The sequence below is a fragment of the Wyeomyia smithii genome, chromosome 2 (genome assembly GCF_029784165.1).
Source record: "Wyeomyia smithii strain HCP4-BCI-WySm-NY-G18 chromosome 2, ASM2978416v1, whole genome shotgun sequence".
In the NCBI taxonomy this organism is placed as follows: Eukaryota; Metazoa; Arthropoda; class Insecta; order Diptera; family Culicidae; genus Wyeomyia; species Wyeomyia smithii.
Window position 1 is genome coordinate 220772457 of NC_073695.1, and position 16565 is coordinate 220789021.

The following is a 16565-nucleotide window of genomic DNA, read 5'->3' on the forward strand; positions in this document are numbered from 1 at the left end:
CAAAAATTACCAAACAGATAGTTGGAAACAGAAGCAACAAAACTACGAGCAAAAGCCAACAGAGAGCGAACAGAGATATGAAAAAAAAAGAACCTGGACACAACAACCAACAAAGAAATAAAAGTCCCGTGGCAGGTCCGAGCGGAACAAGCGCATTGTACCGCATAGTCAAAGCATATGTACCTGTACGGAAAGGGGTATGCTTCAACTGCCACGAACAAGGGCATGGCTTTAGAGAGTGTACTAAGCCACGGAACATTTTCTGCGAACAGTGTGGTTTCCCAGGTTTCCCAGTACCCGATTGTCCCTACTGTCAGTCAAAAAACATCTACAAGACTGCTCAGTGAGGCGAGACAGTTTTATGCACACAACAAGACCTCACAGAAACGGGGTGGAGAAAAAATTTCCCATGGATGCAGAAATCTCAACAGTATTTATAAACCTAAATGGAGATCCTAGACCTTTTGCAAAAGTAGATATGATGGGCATCCCGGTAATCGGACTACTAGATAGTGGCGCTGCAAAAACAGTTATCGGAGTAGGAAGCAGTGAATTGATAAAAAAACTAAACCTCAAATTAAAACCTTCTAATATTAGCCTGAGAACAGCTGCCGGACAAAGGTTAGAAGTGCTAGGTTGCACAGAGATACCGATTTCTTTCAACAGCCAAACGAAGATACTTCCAGTTTTAGTTGCTCCGAATCTAAGCCGCAGATGCATTCTAGGCTTCGATTTCTGGCAGAAATTTGGAATACGACCCACTGTGAGATACATCGAAGCGATTGCTGACGACAGGGAAAATGATCAAGAGAATTTAGAACTAAGCAACGCACAAAAACGACAACTAGAGGAGGTAGAAAATATGTTTCTAGTAGCGAGACCGGGAATGTTTGGGAAGACGAGTCTGATAGAGCATAAAATAGAAATCAAAAGCGAGTTTAAGGAAGCCGAACCGGTGCGGAAAAATCCGTATCCGTGGAGTCCGGAAATCCAGAGGAAAATACACTTAGCAGTGGACAACATGTTGAGTGATTGTGTGATAGAGCCTTCGGACTCTGATTGGGCTCTGCCAATTGTACCTGTAAAAAAGAGGGACAGTGACCAAGTACGGCTCTGTTTGGATGCCAGGAAATTGAACGAGCGAACAAGAAGAGATGCATATCCGTTACCGCACCAGAATAGAATTTTGAGCCACTTAGGACATTTCAAATATCTATCGACCATTGATTTGTCGCAAGCGTTTTTACAAATTCCGCTCAATCAAGAATCGAGAAAGTATACAGCGTTTTCAACTCCAGGGAAAGGCCTGTTTCAGTTTACTCGTCTCCCTTTTGGACTTGTAAACAGTCCGGCGACTCTGAGTAAGCTTATGGACAAAGTTCTGGGCTATGGTGCCTTAGAACCATTTATATTTGTTTACCTGGATGACATCGTTGTAGCGAGTAACTCGTTCGATGAACACATAGCACAATTAAAAGAACTGGCAAACCGTTTGAAAAAGGCAAATTTGTACATTAACGTAGAAAAATCAAGCTTCTGTCGTCACGAGCTACCGTACCTCGGGTACATTCTATTCCGAGAAGGATTGCGGCCTAATCCAGATCGCGTGCAGGCGATTTTGGGATTTGAGGCCCCCAGCTCGGTGAGATCACTAAGGCGATTCCTCGGTATGGTTAACTACTACCGTAGGTTCATCGATAAATTTAGTGAGCTCACAGCGCCATTAACTGACTTACTGAAAAACAAACCCAAACGAGTACAATGGACGCTCTGTCTTAATTAACAAAAAACAATTCATGCGGCGAAGACGCATAATCGAGGGCAAGGAACCGAGGCGGCACAAAGCCGCCGTGGTTTCCGCGGTCCGAGCCGGCCGCCGACCCGCCGTCGGAAGCGACGGCATCTCGCATACAAACAACTGATCTATTGGTTTTCTAGGATTATTCAAACAGGTTTTCTTTCTCTTAGTTAAGTCCGAACGAGCGGTAGCGAGTAAGGACAGCATACACTTGGACAATAGAGTCGGCCAAAGGCCGCGAGTGTGTGTTGTTTAAAAGAAAATAGACCATTTTTTGATTCTGCCATACGTGCTCTTTGTGATTCTGCCATTCGTTATTCTGCCTTATGAAATATTCTGCCTTTCGTAATTCTGCTTTTCGTGATTCTGCCTTTCGTGATTCTGCCTTTCGATTTTCTGCCTTTCGTAGGAGACCCGAAGAGGTATATCAAGCAATGTGAGCCCTGCAAAATAAACAAGCACTCGACGAAAGCTACAACACCGGAAATGGGTAATCAACGAATTGCAACCAAACCTTTCCAAATTGTGTGTATAGATTACATACAGTCGCTTCCCCGAAGCAAGAAGAAGCATTTAAAAGCATCAAAGAGAGGCTTATATCAGCTCCAGCGATGGCCAATCCGGATTTTGGTTTGCCGTTCTGTGTACAAACGGACGCCAGTGACTCAGCTCTTGCTGGCGTCTTGACTCAAATTCAAGACGGAGAAGAACGAGTAATCGCGTACCATTCAGAAAAGCTTCAAGGAGCCGAAATGAACTACCACGCAGCAGAGAAAGAGGGACTCGCAGCACTCAGATGCATTGAAAAATTTCGTGGCTATATTGAGGGAACGAGGTTCACCTTAATAACTGACTCATCAGCGCTGACCTTCATAATGAAGGCCAAATGGAAATCATCGTCACGGCTGAGCCGGTGGAGTATCACCCTGCAGCAGTACGACATGGATATCAGGCATCGGAAAGGAAAGGACAACGTTGCTCCTGATGCACTTTCCAGATCCATCGAAGTGCTAGATGACGAAGAAGAAGACAGGTGGTACAAAAACCTGTACAAAGCTGTAGAGGAAAACCCGGAAAAATACATCGACTTCCGAATCAAAAATAATAAAATTTACAAATTTGTAGCTACCCGGTCCGACATAATGGATTATAGGTTTGAGTGGAAAGAATGTGTTCCAGAGTCAGCTCGGTTAAGGATTATGCAGCAAGAGCATGACGGTAATTTGCACGGGTTCGCCACAGAAGGCAGAATCACGAAAGGCAGAAGCACGAAAGGCAGAATCATGAAAGGCAGAATCATGAAAGGCAGAATCATGAAAGGCAGAACTCTATGACCGTACACACAAGGCAGAATATTTCAAAAGGCAGAATTTCGAAGGGCACGAAAGGCGGAATCACTGAGAGCAGAACCTGACTCACTATAGCCAAGTGTGTGATAGAAAATTGGTGCGAATCCTGGTCACGGTATCAAAGCTGCTACTCTACATTTATTATTTGATATTATTTGGTAACCAGACATAATAACTGGTCACACAGCAATGACCAGTTTTGATGGGAGGTGCAGTTCAAGCCTAATTATCAGATCCGAAACGCGCAAACTGGTTTGGCTCAGGTCCTAAAGACTCTCATGGCATCGCGGAGAGTAATCTTTCGATGTTAGGTATAACTTACACTAGACTCAACGGCTTGATGGTTATAATTAACAAAAAACAATTCATGCGGCGAAGACGCATAATCGAGGGCAAGGAACCGAGGCGGCACAAAGCCGCCGTGGTTTCCGCGGTCCGAGCCGGCCGCCGACCCGCCGTCGGAAGCGGCGGCATCTCGCATACAAACAACTGATCTATTGGTTTTCTAGGATTATTCAAACAGGTTTTCTTTCTCTTAGTTAAGTCCGAACGAGCGGTAGCGAGTAAGGACAGCATACACTTGGGCAATAGAGTCGGCCAAAGGCCGCGAGTGTGTGTTGTTTAAAAGAAAATAGACCATTTTTTGATTCGGCCATACGTGCTCTTTGTGATTCTGCCATTCGTTATTCTGCCTTATGAAATATTCTGCCTTTCGTAATTCTGCTTTTCGTGATTCTGCCTTTCGTGATTCTGCCTTTCGATTTTCTGCCTTTCGTAGGAGACCCGAAGAGGTATATCAAGCAATGTGAGCCCTGCAAAATAAACAAGCACTCGACGAAAGCTACAACACCGGAAATGGGTAATCAACGAATTGCAACCAAACCTTTCCAAATTGTGTGTATAGATTACATACAGTCGCTTCCCCGAAGCAAGCACGGTAACGGTCACTTATTGGTCATACTGGGCCTTTTTTCTAAGTACTGCCTGCTTGCTCCGGTCCGAAAGATATCCGCTAATAATCAAATAATGAACATTGCGGAAGAGAAATGGTTTCGCAGGTTGGGTGTTCCGCAAATTGTCATTACGGACAATGCAACAACTTTCTTTTCCAAAGAGTTTCGAAAATTTGTCACTGGGCAAATGCACAACACCATAGCCAAGCAAACCCGGTAGAACGTCTAAATAGAACGATAAACGCGATGATCCGCACATACGTTCAGGACGATCAAAAACTGTGGGATAGCAAAATATCGGAAATTGAATATGTACTTAATAACACAATCCACGCGTCGACGAAATTTACTCCCCATCGCATCATTTTTGGTCACGATATAGTAACCCGCGGAGCCGAACATGAATTGGAAGAAGAACCCGATTTTACCGAAGAAGAACGAACGGAGAAAATGTGGGGGGCAAGCAAAAAAATATTCGAGTTGGTACGGGAAAACTTGCAAAAAAGCCATGATAAAACAAAACGGCACTACGATTTGCGGCATAAACGCTACTCACCATCATTCGACATCGGACAGCGAGTATTCAAACGGACGTTTGGACAGTCAGCTGCAAGCAAGGCCTTCGATGCCAAATTAGGTCCTCAGTATGTTCCGTGTATCATAACCGCGAAAAGAGGGTTTTTTGAGGGGGAATTTTGAGAAAAGTTGAAAGATAAGGTGAAAATCAATTAGTACTCACTCACAGTGTATGCATGCACCGAATCATCTTGCCTACAACCCTGTTAAATGTATTTCAAGGGCATAAAGCAAGAGATTGGTGATAACAATGGCGAGAAATTAAGAAAGAGAGTAAAGGGCTATTCCCACTGCTTCTGTTCCGGGACCGGGCCGGGACCGGGCTCGTCCGGGACTTTTCATGCATTCACACTGCGCCGTGCTTGAACCGTGCCTGCGCTGCGCTCTGGCTGAGAAATGTTGATGTGTGTATGTGAAAGAACGTCTTTCTCTTTTTTTCATACCGCAGCTCACTCCGCGCGAAATATGTCACTACATCATACACGCATCCACCCGAGTGCCTTCCGTGCACTCTCCGGCCAACACAAAGTATCGTCGGCAACGAGAGTTTTTCTCTCGCACTGCAGCAGCACGACGGCAACTCAACGCTGCCCCGGTCTGGGCACGGCGCGTCGGTGTGAATGCGTTCATAAGAACGCATGCAATCAATCTCAAACGAGCCCGGACGACACGCGGAACAGCCACGGCCCGGTCCCGGCCCGGTCCCGGAACGGAAGCAGTGGGAAGAGCCCTTAAAGGCGAAACCGAAGAACATGACCTTGAAATGATTACCGTGCACTACAAACCAAATCGAAACGAAACAATAGAATTTAAATGCCGTCGTCTCACATATCCTTTGGCTATGCTGAAAACTACGGGATCCGCATAATCATTGGTTATGTCGCATCATGAAATATCACAGCCTGGAACAGAAAAGAGTGAAATTATATAATTTCATTTCTACTCACTTTCTTCAAAACCATCCTGTCTACACTCGATGAACTTTTAACTGAATCTACAGAAATGGAACTACCACAAGAATCAACATTTGAGAGATCATTTTGCCAAATATTTGTTTGACAAAATGTCGCAAAAATGATATTAAATTCTTGTTCAAGTGCGCACTTATCGTAGATCTAGTCAAAACTGCATCGATCACCACATGGTGCCATTGAAACTATTGTGACAGTTCTAACTCGCATCCAAGTCACCCACACAGATTAAATAATTGAGTGACCATGAATTTTATTGATTGCAATACAAAGTCGAGCAGTATGACATATTTCAAACCGTATCATAGTGCGGCGTTGAGAGTACAGTCCTCTCACTAAATTTATTTAATTATTTCCGGAATGTAGAATAGGTTGTAAATATAAAATTAAGGATAGGTTAATATTTATTTTATTATGTGTTGGTTATAAGTAAAAGCTATTTTCACTAAGCAGATGCATAGGCATCCTGAAATACAATATATTCTTAGGGGTTTCGTTCAGATACAGTGATAAAAAAAAAGATTGGTGATTGGTCAACTATGGCTCTGGAAAAATTTGGTTCAGAGGTACGCGTCATGTAACGAGTTTTCTTGGGTGATGTTGTGTAATTTTGTGTGGAAAAAAAAATTAAAATTTTTAATTTTTTTTTACCCGAACTGGGGGAGAGTGTGACTGTTGGTATAATTTCTATTTAAGAATGGTGAGAGCATCGTGCGAGTAGAATAAATTCCAGTAGAATGTCAAGAAAACTCAGGTGGGATCTGATTACCAGACGTACCCCTCCCACCCTATCTTTGATGAGGCATGCAGCCGCAACGAAACAGCTTCATCTCACCCACCACCAGGGGGCGGAAAATGGAACTAATCTGCAGATGGGTGGTGATAATAAGGCGAAAAAAAAACTTGAGAGAGTAATATTCTTGGCGCGAAAAACTGAGGCTATTGGTCGTGAGAGCGAGGACAACTAGAAGGTTGGTCATTTCAATTCCAACCGCCTAAAAGATAGGAAGTTACTTTATAGAAAAGTGGAGAAGTGAAGTTCAAGGAAAAGAGAAGAAGGAAGTTTATTCAATAGAAGCTTGGAGAAGGAGAAACAGGCGGTACGCAAAGCAAACGACAGGTAGGAATAAACCTTCGATCGCGCTCACGATCACGACCAATAGCTACTCGACGCTAAAACGTCCTTAAACGACAGGACCCCGTATTTTTATCCTGGAATCGACGTCCATCGTGCATCACCACCACGCCGCCACGACGCCATTGCATTGTCGCCATGACCAGCCGCTGTTACCCACCACCAAAATTTACTGCTACGGTTGCACCCGGCAACCTCGCCCAACCGTTACCAACAGGCGACCCACCAGACCGCTGACCGCAGTCCCGGCTTCAAAGAAGGCGCGCCACCGAGTTTCGAGTAGGGTGATTAAGAAATCCAAAAGTGGAGATATTAAAAATAAAGGGGGAAGTTGTGGTGAAAGAGAAGTCACAAGTGTTTTCTTGGCAATAAGTCACGAACCTGTGCCGACCCTGAGGCTTGTTTGGGGGTTCTCATAATTGCTGAATAGCAATATATCCCGTTAGTTACACTGTATCATGCAATGTGACAATTGAAAAAAAGGAGTGCCGTGAGCTCAAAAAGGACAGGTTTGTAACTGATTAAATGTACTTGGTCCACTCTGATTGAATCAAAGAAGAATCATCAATGACTTGGTCCATTATGACTGAACAATTCAACAAATAATTTTAGTCCATTGATCGTCGAACAGTCAAGAAGTTTTTAATCTACATGGTTAGCTTCTGCGACATCAACAATTATTGAAAATAGTTTGAATGAACTTTAAACTGTGTTTGTTTCAACAAATCAATGGTAGGAGCGGAATGGAACAAAAATATGGTTAATTCACTCAATTAAGTTATTCGTAATCATCCACTTTCTCTGCAACTTTGGCCAAAATTGCCATAGAATTGATAATGAATTGATCATGAAAAGTTGGCACAGGTTCTCCATTATTGATTAGAAAATAATATTGAATAGATGTTGATAACATGCTTTACACACTTAAATGTCAATCGAGTCAGCTTCTTCTTGTATTATTAAGAAAGGTCTTCTCCAAACAATCGCTTGTGTTGCCTTTAGCTTCGTAATGTCATTACGGGCATAAATCTAATAAGCTTGCATACAATAACAAACATACACTTACCACTTATTTCAACCTCCTGAGGACAAACTCATTGGTAAAATCATCAAGTTTTAAGTCAGTATTACTACTGTAACTTGAACTTCTTTCTGAAATTGTGGAATGTTGTATCACCCTCACAAATGATTAACGTTTCTCATTTACGTGTTCAATCAGAGTGGACCATATACATTTTCCTCATTTACTGGTAAAGTATACTTTTTTGACTAACGGGCAAAGAAGCATTCCGATCAGTTGCCAGATAGTGTGCTGCTGCTGTAAATTCCGATACTTTCAACTTTTTTCTGCTTAACACATGGTTCACTTTGTCTGCACACTATAAGCCTGATATCAGGTCATGTTAGTGACAGCAATAAACAGTCCAAAAACACATTCAAAACCACGGCAGTGCGTGAAACTTTACAGATTCCGATGGGGGGTGAGTGAAAGAGTTCTCTGATACAAAGAAATCCGGAAAAACACTTGAAAATTCTTCCGTTTGTTCGCTTTTATCAGTAGCTGACCGAAGGCAGTCTCCTTGAAAATAAACACTGGGTCCATTCTGACTGAACACTGTAATCGCTTTTGATTGGTCATGCAGACAAAAACCATGCTATTAAAAAAAAGAGATGTAGTTTTTTTTGGGATTGCACATTTCTAGGGAAACTATTCCATTGTTCATCTCAGCCCATATTTTCATCTCATACAACATGAAAACACAATTGAAAATAGGAAAAAACGCATTTTCCTAACTAAACTGCTACAACCACCTACCTCAGAAAACAAAATCCGCACATTGCTCTACACTGCTACAACGGGACTCAGCAGCCAACCCAAGTTTTTTTCGTCATCAGAGGACCATTTTTTTTTATTTCAATCATTAAACTAAATCTCTCATTACACTAAGAATAGTTTAATCTTTAAAATATTCACCTCACATTTACAAATACAAGCTTTAATTAGCAGAAATATATGAGATGAATTTTTACAAATCCGGAATTTAGACTGTATATATTTTCATTTGTTTTCACTGCGTCGAAGAAAACCAAAAGTTGCCAAATCAGTTTCTGTTAATACGAAAAAATCATACTGAAAATGTTGAATTATTTCGACATAATTGACATAAATCGACAGCACTGCAGTGGTTACCTAGGTTGCCAGTTTTGCATGTAAACAACTTCAGCGGATATCTCAGGTAACCTACTGCGACAGGCTGCGGCTACGTTCATTCATGATAATGTGATTCATTCATGATTACCAGTGTGATACGTTCATTCATGATAATGTGATTCATTCATGATTACCAGTGTGATGAATATGGGGGCGTCGTGAGATGAATAATTGAGCAGTGATTCAAGTTTTTAAATGGATATGGAAGCGTTGTGAAAAATGGTTTGTTTTACGAAATTCAGGATAAATCTAGCTAAGTTTACTAAATGTACAATGCTGGGCGATTTCATAAGAGCACGTAAGCGGTTTTTTTTTTAATTTTTTCAATGATTTCGTGAAAATTTGGTATTTATTCTGAGTATCCTTCGTGAATATTGGCGATTGAGATGAATAATGGAACAGTCCCCCTATCAAATTCAAGCCTACACAATTTTGGCTACACATAAAGGAACTGTTTCAACTTTCCTTTATGTTACAATTCTTATGCATCTCGTGCGAGTATGAGCATGAGAGGCATGCTCAGAAAATTAATGCATTCTGATGAGACTATTTGGTGATACAAATCGTGATCGTAGTTTTCGTACCTGCTAGCAACCAAACACGGCGCTCAAGCAAAGTCTGGTGGCCGACTGTCACGCTCGAAAGTTGTACGACAAGGTTTTGACGAAGTACGTTAAAATGATGATACGCATATCAGATTTTTGACAGCTCCCAGGCCTGAAATTTTTCGTGGCACTGTCAGAGAAAATATCCCCGAAAAAAATTAGGATCGTTTTCGTTGATAAAATTGCGCGGAAGTGTTTAATTTGCCAAGAAATTCGGAACCATGGACAGAAAACTAAGGCTTTTGTCACAATCAAGACAAAGGGCTCAAAAATGTATTAAAAAAAGTGTCAGCAAAAATGTCTCCTTCCGTTAAGCAAGGCTCACAAAGGTCCGGTGAAGTTTTTGGTCAGATTTGGTAAGCTGCCACTATAGTCGAAAGGTGCTCCATTGGTACCATAACATAACATTGGAAAAGATCCCAATCCTCCTAATTGCACCCAATCACGCGAGTAACAGTCAAGCGAAAAATGAAACTGCCTGAAGAGATCGTGAAATGAAATTCCCGCTAAAGTTGGCTAATAGAGAATCCAAAATTAGATGGAAAAAGTACGTAGAACATTTTGATGTAATAACATTCTGTACTTTTAACCAATTCTATTTGTTATTCCGGATTCTAAATAAATCAAATCTTAGTTTCTTTCAAATTTTTCTATTGGTTTAAAAATTTACTAGCATCCGAATCTTTGAATAACGGATGCATGATAGTGTTTAGTATTGGCATCGAAAAAAATTTATAAAAAAGATGCGCGACCTGTATTTAGTGTTCTTGAGTTTCACACGATATAAGTACCTAAAATATCCATCCAGCAAACATCGTGAATTTTTGAGAAAACTCTTGCCAGCGGAAATCGAGGAAACTCATTTGAGAAATTCACCAAAAAAACGGGCAACCAATTGATTCGACCATTTTTGATTTGGCTGAAACTTTGCATAGACGTTTCTATTGGCAAAAGATGCCATTTTGAGCTATTGGTTTAATTTTTTTAAACACTAATTATTTTTGAGAAGCTATTGAAAAAAGCTATTTTGGGAAGGTATTGATGATTACAAATATTTTTAAAGGCGAAAACGGTATGTTTGATCGGTGTGACTAGGGTTATTTTTAAAGGGTTCAGGCGCAATACACATTGATCGAAAACCTTGTAATATGTCGTAATTTTTAATCATTTAATGTTAAATAATGATGGAGTTAAATAATAGTGCAGGCCGAGTTACGGACGTTTAAAAACTTTTATTCCAACATGATAAACATTGACGTAATCCCATGTTGAACAACGATAAAGATAAGGAAGCAAATAACTTCTCGACAAACGGTAATTGGCAAATCGAAATGTAACCTAACTGCACACACCGGGTTGCATTCTCTCAACATGAAAACCGGCAGTTGATTTTCTCTAATACCACCTTCGATGTATAGTTAGCTGTTCGATTCCAAACATGTTTCCATATTTGCCTCGGGCAAGCCAATCAGTCGATACCGAATGGTGTGTAGCGTGTAGTCAGTAAAGAGCTTACACCACATTAATAAGGAAATTATCAATTATCGTGATAATAATTAATGCTATCTGTACTTTGACGGTACATCCGTAAATGATTCGGTTTGTGTGGTTAATCGGAATAGAAACAGGATAGGGTGGAGCAGTTAACTGTTTCGCTGATATACGAGAAGCTTGTGAGTTAAGTGAAGCTTAGATTTGGATAAGCTTTTACATACAAATATTTTTGCAATGTTACAGAAAAAACACATATTTCGTATTAAATAACTGACGAATCTACCTTGAGTGCCGTTGGGCGCAATCTGAGATCCCAGCTGCGCGTCCGTTGCATTTTGTGAGTTTATTCCAATATGGCTGCTGGCATAGCACACATTAGACTCGCTGTGGTTATTATTATTGTTATTAAGCCTCTTGATGTCAATTTTCATCCACTTGAAGCTGATATTTCCGCTTTTGATGCTGTTTCTTGTTCTTGGTCTTCTTGACATGTATGTTCCGCCCACTTGAGCTGCACACCGCTTACCGAACCGTGGTGGGCGTGGGGGTGTTACGCTCATATCTCGCTTTCGAAGGATGACAGGGCATATGTTATTGATATTGTTTAATTATATGAATGATTAGTTCCAGCTGAAACAAAGGAGTTAATTAGATTAAATTATCCCGGAGGCAGAGTTTTGATTTATAAACACACCAGGTCTCAGCATCAATGCATATCCGTTTATAGCTGTATTGCAAGGCTATCCGTATTTCGGTTTGTATGTGTGTGCAAATGCCATTCTCAATTATTGATAGTGATACGGTTCGATGGAAAGACAAACAAGCAGAAGTCCAGAGCCATTGTGCCCCAAGCGATTGGTGAGGACAGGAAACGTTTCAATAATTCGCACGTCTCAAGGAAATGTTCTTCTTCCCGGTTATACCTTCTTGACAGGTTTACTAATTAGTTTTGGGTAAATGCAGGTGAAAGATGATAAATACATCAATCATTTATTGGAAATGGCATACGATGGTAATGCGGGTTTTCTAGTTGACAATGCGATACTTGAAGTGAAATGATTCGAAGACGTGTGTTTTAATTCACCCAATTTTGCCAACGAAATTAGTATTCTTTAGTGTCAGTAAAATTACCTTAGCATAAAGTGACCAAACGTCCCGCTTTCCGCGGGACAGTCCCGCTTTTCACCAAAATGTTCCGCGCAGAAATGCGTCCCGCGAAATGTCCCGCGTTTATATAAAATATCCCGCGTACCCTTGAGATGTCCCGCGGTTTTAGTAAAATTGTATCACCATTTTTACCGTTTCAAGGTAACCAACATTAATCTCCCCCCCCCCTCTCCTCTCCGTCCGACGCACAATTGAATAGGTATGTCCCGCGTTGGAGCTTCAACTATCTGGTCACTTTACCTTAGCATGATGATCCAAGTCGTAGTAGTGTAGGAAAATTCATCATTATCAAATCGTTTAATTTGCAATACGACTTTTAACTTGCAGCGACAGTGCTTGAATTCTACGTTACCAAGTGACACCCTCTGTGTACATTCTAGTAACGAAACTTTCCCTCCCGATCGAAACTCTAATAAACTGCACAGCTTTCATGTGCCCACTCTTACAACACGAGCATCAAAATTAATTTAAATCGGCTTTAACGATTTGCGCATAAATCTCTTTTACGATATAATTTTGCCAAACAAAAGGTCATAATAACGTATATAAGTATCCCACTTGCGCACCCTGACTGGTTCTACAGCTCATATAATATACGAAATCAATTTCGCTATGATTGATTACCGACAAAAGTTTTGGCTATAGTAGTACCAATAAATGCCAGCTTCCAGCGACACGTACGTTTCACCCCAAAACGGGGCGAGTCAATGTATGCGGAGTTCCCGGTTCGAACTTCTGGAGTGCCGCCAGAGTCTACCATTGGAGAACCGACACCGTTTCAGCCTCGAGCGCGCTCAGCTCTCACGTGGCAGCGACGGAGAAAGCAACATATGGTGCATATATTGCCAGCCATATATGCCACGTGTTACCGTAGCAGGAATTGCGGAATAATAAACGTTTTGTGTACTCTACCCTGTGTGTGTACTGTGGCGAGCGGGAGCGTGAATATTGAATTCCGGTCGGAATGGTTTTATTAGAAAGTTAGGTGTTTGGAGCATAATTTATACCTTTATTATTTATGATTTAATCGAATTTTTCTTGTTACCATCTCGATACAAATTCAAATTGTGATTGTTTGAGAATGTGCAGAAGCATGTCGCTGCAAAATAAAAAAAACTTTATTGATAATTTGTCTATCTTACAAGATTTATTTTTGAATAAACAATAACTGATTTAAACATGCCAATTAAAAATCGATATATTGATTGCTAACAAAATGTAAAAAGCTATCAAATTAAGTCTAAATAACACCAAAAAATTGAACAGTTTTTAGTAAAAAAAAAATAAACTGAAAGTAAAAACCTATGAATTTGAGACTATAAGTTGTTAACAATAAGAGCGTGTCAACCCATTCCTTTAGATTTATATTCATTTTAAAGAAAAGATGATACTTTTAATTTAGCAGTGCTGGTCAAAATATCAGCACAATTATTTTTCAAAAAAGCCTGAAGAGGTTTTTGTTTGTGCTAAGATGGTCTGTTCTTTGCAAGTATTTTAGAATTAATAAAAATAATAAGAATTAAAAAACACTGACAATTTAGATTTGCAAGATGCTAAAAATCAGTTATAAATCTCCCAATATCGCATCGCTGGGTTTAAAAAAAATGGACAATAACTGACGTTTGAAAAGCACTTGCAGTCTCCATTTTATGATTGTTTTATTAAGTTGTTTGTGGTCGAAATATAATTATAGTTATATAGTTACTGCGACAAATCAGGGATCGATTCGAGTCAATCATCTTTACGATGGCATAGAATACTTATTTTTTCATCACTGTAAAGAGGTTTTTACTCAAAATACTTTTTTAAAAAATGTGGTAAACCCAAGTCAAAAATTCTAGCCCGCAAGATTTTGTTGGCAGAATAATTATATAAGTACGAATAAAATTGCAATTTCGAACAGTAAGATGAGCATTGTTTTTATCTTAACATTGAACTACGTTTTATCTTAATAGGTCTGTTGTGGAAAGTGTACCGAAACACATCTTTTCAATAGTAAAATAATAAAAAGGAGTTGAAAAGCAATCATATTTGGTTTAGTTTTGCAGCATCCAACCCTTCTATATCTGCGAATGAGGTTTGCCCTAAACTTTTGGTAGAATAATTGACTTATCTTTTCAATTGCAGACCAGTCGAAAAATCAACCGAAAATCAATTGGAAAAGCAGCGACTAATGATCACGAGCTCGATTTCTGTTGGCGATGTTTATTTCAGACCCATGTTGTGAGAGGCTTCACCTTTTCTGTAAGTTATGCCATTTTCTCCAATTTGCTTGATTGATAAATGGCTGGGTATTGCGTACCATCAGTACTCCGTGTACTTGCCTCATGCCTGATAAAATAGACCTTATTATGGTCCGCAGCTTCCTGCCCAACAACTGCTATCCCTACCTCCTACACACAAAATTTTTCCTTATTACTTTTAAAGCAATAACGCAAAATACTCCCTTTGGTAACAATTCTATTACATAAAAGGCAATAAAGTTCTTCTCCAGTCAAGTAACAACAAATACCGGCATATATTTCACACAGTTTACATCACGATCTACGATGCGTTAGAGAAAAACACAGACATTTGCTTTTCAGCAAGTGAATGCAACAACGTTGAAAACACACACTCATCGCTTCACCAAACTCATTTGGGCGTGTTTGAAGATACGAAATATTGAATATTTCCATTTCGAATTATTCTTAACAGTATAATGTCACACATCAACGAAAATTCAATTTTTGCAGATGAACAGTTTGGATTTCGCCATGGGCATTCCACTACTCATCAATTGCTCAGAGTTACTAATATGATACGAGCTAACAAATCTGAAGGTTATTCCACTGGAGCTGCTCTTTTAGACATAGAGAATACATTCGACAGTGTTTAGCATAAAGGTTTGATTGCGAAATTGCAAACTTTTAATTTCCCAATTTTCCTAATCAAAATTTTGAAAAATTATCTTACTGATCGAACTCTGCAGGTTGACTATCAGAATTCAAAATCTGATAGATTTCCTGTCAAAGCAGGTGTGCCTCAAGGTTCAGTCTTGGGTCCAGTCCTGTACAACATATTCACTTCAGATCTTCCTGATTTGCCTCCAGGATGCACAAAGTCATTGTTCTGCGATGACACAAGTATTTCCGTAAAAGGAAAAAGTCTTCGTGTCATCCCCAGTAACAATATTGGTATTATCAAAGTTTTATAGCGCCTAATACAGCCTAAACAGCGCTATAAAACTTTCATAAAACCAGTTTTGTTACTTGGGATATGCAGTCGATTGCAGAAAAGTTTAGATTTTTTCTTCCTACTTGCAAAAGTGGAAAATCTCTCCCAATGCTTCTAAAACTCAAATGATAATTTTTCCGCATAAGACTAGGGCTCCTTTCCTCAGAAAAATTCTAAACTTTGTTTATTTTTTTTCGCTTATTTTCAGTCGGTCTAGTTCCGCCACTGTTATTGTGCCAATCACCGACGCCCGGGAGGCGACTCCACCCAGGACCCTAACTTACGACTAATTTACGATAAAAAACTTATTTTCAAAGAGTACATTTAGAGTATTCAAGCCAAGTGCATCAACTATACGAGATGTTTATATCCTCTCATTAACAGGAATTCTAAACTTTGTTTAAAGAACAAACTTTTAATTTACAAACAAGTTTTTAGACCAGCAATGCTTTATGCTGTACCGATCTGATCAAGTTGCTGTTCAACAAAGAAGAAAACGCTCCAAAGGATTCAGAATAAAATTCTGAAAATGATTTTGAAGCGTCCTCCTTGGTTTGGTACACTCGAATTACATAGACTTATTGGAAACATTAGAAGCTATGTTGAATAAAATTAACAATTTTCGACAATAATCGTTGCAATCCTCAATTGCTACGATAAGCTCTCCTAATAATGAAAATTACAAATTTCTAACAGTGTAGAGAAGTCACCATTTGTGATTGGACACACATACTCATTATTTACTAATATTTATTATAAATACCTAAGCTACTAACAAATCCCCCCTTAAAAAAAAAATATTTCCATTTCAAGTGAACACTGGGAAACGAAACAGTGGTGTTTCTAATTAGACATTTGAGGATGACCGGTGAGATTTTGCATATGTGTGAATAAAGGGGACAGATGTGAACCTGATCGTTGCATCAATACAAATGCAGCGAGTGAAGTCTCGATAACACGTGCATTGCGGTTCTCAGTTGTATGTTCTCCTGCAGAAACTCATACAAGCGTGGTGCCGTCGTATATTTTGTTACTTTTTGGTTATTATTTTTTGTGTCTAATGCGCGGCATAAGACACAAAAAGTAATG

The 16565-nt window shown here is 39.8% G+C and overlaps 1 protein-coding gene across 1 annotated transcript in view; it reads left to right on the forward strand.

Annotated features, from left to right (window-relative positions):
* Positions 1-7633: 7633 nt before the first annotated feature.
* Positions 7634-16565, forward strand: part of LOC129725641 (60S ribosomal protein L21) — a 357660-nt gene continuing 348728 nt past the window's right edge. The window contains exon 1 of the mRNA XM_055681689.1: positions 7634-7643. The gene's annotated coding sequence lies outside the window, so the exon portion shown is untranslated. The remainder of the gene's footprint in view (positions 7644-16565) is intronic.